At 45.2% G+C, this 3,314-nt stretch overlaps 1 pseudogene across 1 annotated transcript; it reads right to left on the minus strand.

Annotated features, from left to right (window-relative positions):
• Positions 1-579: 579 nt before the first annotated feature.
• On the minus strand, positions 580-1,133 carry LOC309797719 (ferritin light chain-like; annotated as a pseudogene). Its single transcript has one exon. The product of its transcript is annotated as a ferritin light chain-like (transcript).
• Positions 1,134-3,314: the final 2,181 nt, after the last annotated feature.

Consider the following 3,314-nt stretch of genomic DNA (forward strand, 5'->3'; position numbering starts at 1 on the left):
TGATCACTAGCTGGATTGAAGCCAAGAGGTGGTTCACAAAGTTGCTGCATATTAGAATCACCTGGGGAACTCTGAGACCTCCCCGTGCCCAGGCTCCTCCCTAGACCTACTGAATCAAAATCTCTGGGGCTGGGACCCAGACACCAAAGTTTCTCTTAAAAGCTCTTTAGGGGAAGGGATATGGGAACAGATGTATATGTATAACTGATTCAGTTTGTTATAAAGCAGAAACTAATTTAAAAATATATTTAATACTAAAAAAAAAAAAAAAAAAGCTCTTTAGGTAATTCATATGAGCAGCAAAGCTTGAGAACCAGCCCAATAACGGGAACAAACGTATTTCACACAGATAAAGTGGGGCAATTCATATGTTAAAAGAACATGAATATATATATATATATTCTTTTTTTCTCTTTATTCTGTTTGTGTTTCAAATAGGCATTTTTTTTTCCTTCTGCAAAAAGTGTTATTGTTTCCATTTGGTCCAAGGCTTGGGAGAAGGCTCCAGGGCGGTTACAAAGCTGCCTAGTGGCTGCAGAGCTGGGCTTCAGGCAGAAGCTCTGACACCAGAGGGGCTCCTCAGAGGCCGCTGGACTTCAGAGACTCCTGTTTGTGCTCGAGCGTGAGCCTTTCGAAAAGATACTCGCCCAGCACAGCCTGCGGACCAGCCAGCCTGCGGAGGTTGGTCAGGTGGTTGCCCATCTTCTTGATGAGTTTCAGCTGCTTGTCCAGGAAGCGGCTCTCCAGGAAGTCACAGAGGTGGGAGTCTGCTCGGGCAGGACCCAGGGCGCGCAGATCCGATAGTGCCTGGTTCAGGTTCTTCTCCCTAAGAATGGTGGCTTGCACAGTGTCCTGGGTTTTACCCCACTCATCTTGAGAAGGCTTCCGCGCATCCTGGAAGAGGGCGCGGCCGCAGCACTTGTTTTGCATTTTCAAGAGTCGCTGGGCGCCCTCACACTTCTCTTCAGCCAGTTGGCGAAAAATGTGGCCCCCATTGTCCAGAGTCCCACTGTTGCTGTGGACATAGAAGCTTAGAGAGAGGTAAGTGTCCACAGATGCATGTTGAACAGGCGGTGGATGGCGGCCTCCACCTCGATGGAATAATTCTGACGAACCTGGGAACTCGTGGTTGATCAGTGTTAAGGAGCTAAGCTCCAAAAACGGTGTTGGCCTGTCCTGGAGGCTGAGGATAGCTGAGTGGCTGATTCCAAAGGTTGCGACAGGAAGAAATGTTGGAGGGTGGTCGGGGGCTGGAGCAAGGAGCGTCCCTGCGTCTGTTCATTCCAAACACTGTTGGAGCCAAAGACAGATCTGCAGGACTGCCGAGTGCACTGCCTCAAATAGGCTTTGATATAAATGAACAAGAAGTCCAAGCAAGGACAGAACTTACCCTTCCCCCCACCAAAATAGCTGGTGATACTAGAATCTAGATCTGGGAAGGGATTCTTCCATTACTTTAACATTCCAAGCCACTAGAGCAGTGGTTCTCAAAGTATGGTCACCTTGTAAGCAAGCAGTACCCTATGGGGCCTTCCTAGGACAGACCCATCCCCCATAGCCTCTGCTGTAGTTCCTCTCTGAAGTCCTCAGATAATAGTATCTCAGGCATATTTCTTGAGTTTTCAGATGCTAAAAACCACCACCCAATGGAAGAAATTAACTCTTTGATGATCATGAGCACACAGCCCCCAGACCTTCTGGCACCTAAGGATGGATAATGTTACCTGCCCTGTGGCCTCAACATCAGCCAGTCAGATGATTGTGCACGAGCTGATCACATTCCCTGGGACGTCCCTCCCTCCCGTGGCCTTTAAAAATGCTTTGCTGAAATCCTTTGGAGATTTCAGGGTTTTTGGAACACGAGCCACCCCTCTCCTTGCTCGATCCTGCAATAAACCTTTCTCTGCTCCAGACTGCAACCTTTCGGTTTGTTTGGCCCCACTGTGCTTCAGACACACGAACGTGCATTCGGTAACAACCTGACCAGCTTTACCAGCGTCCCCTGATAATGTGTCAGATATTCAAGTTTTAGGGCCCTGTCCCAGCCCTATGGAATCAGCAACTCTAGTGGGGCTCAGTGATCTCTGTTATAACTGGCCCTGCAGATGATTTTTATTCACCTTAAAGTTTGAAAATATCTGCATTGTCAGCTGCCAAAGCGTCCACCAGCAGGTGAAGGGGAGAGACGCCTGGAAAAGATAGGGAGTAGCCAAGGCAAGTACAGCAGCATTTGCCGTGGTGGTAATGGAGAATGCCTTTTCTCCACTGGTTGGCACAGACGAGTATCTGGGGGCAGTGGCAGGGTTATTTAGGATGCTTTACATTTCAATGTAGAGTGACCTCTGTCCTGGTTTGCCAGGGACTTCCCCTGTGTGAGCACTTAAAATCTCATCCTGGCAAACCCCTTAGCCCTGGATTTGAAAAACTTAGGAAATAACATGAAATTTAGGGGAAACATGATCTAGGTTTTGGGCAAGTCACAAGTGCTCATTAAAGCTAAGCAAGTATGGGCAACATCTAGCCTTCTTTACCCCTTTGCAGGAAGGTAAATCTGATGGGGTGAAAGAACTTATTGTTAAGAAATCTTTGTAGAAACATCCCCTTCTGCTTAGTCCGCTGGTTCTCACTTCTGGCTAGACAATGGCATCGTCTGAGGAGATTTAAAATGATTTTATTGGTTTAGGATGACCAACTGTTGGTGTGAGGGTTTTTAAAAAGTGCTTCAGATGATTCTAATGTGCAGCCAAATTTAGGTGCCACTGCTTAAGCTTTTGAACCACTGCTACATATTTTCACCTCATCTTCCTATGAGAATATCCAACTGTCGTTGGTTTGTTTTTTTTTTCTTTTTCTTTTTTTAACTGTCTTATTATAAGATTTACTGTCTTAAACAAGATTGAATGTACAGAAAATCCTGCTAGTCCATCTGGTATAGCTGGATCCTTAGAATAATATCGTTAAGATATATACCATTTAAGTATTGTGATTGGCCTTTTAAAAATTAACATATGCATTGAATTAGTACCATCTGTTTTGAAGCTGTCATGTTGGGTAGCTATACCTCTAATCTGCTGCCATTGCTAAATATCTGGACACCTCTTATTAGGAATTGCTTTTAAACATCTTTCGGGGTTAAAACCAAGATTGCTGTATTATTTGTACTGGGACCACAAAAACCTCACAAAGATCCCCCGCTGTACTTTCTACCCCCATCTCTAACCCTTGGCAACTTCTAATCTGTTCTCCATCTCCACAGTTTTGTTATTTTAAGAATAATATGTAAATATCATCATGAATTACTTAATCTTCGGAGA

This window comes from Mesoplodon mirus (genome assembly GCF_964341445.2).
Source record: "Mesoplodon mirus genome assembly, contig: HAP1_SCAFFOLD_917, whole genome shotgun sequence".
Lineage (NCBI taxonomy): Eukaryota > Metazoa > Chordata > Mammalia > Artiodactyla > Ziphiidae > Mesoplodon > Mesoplodon mirus.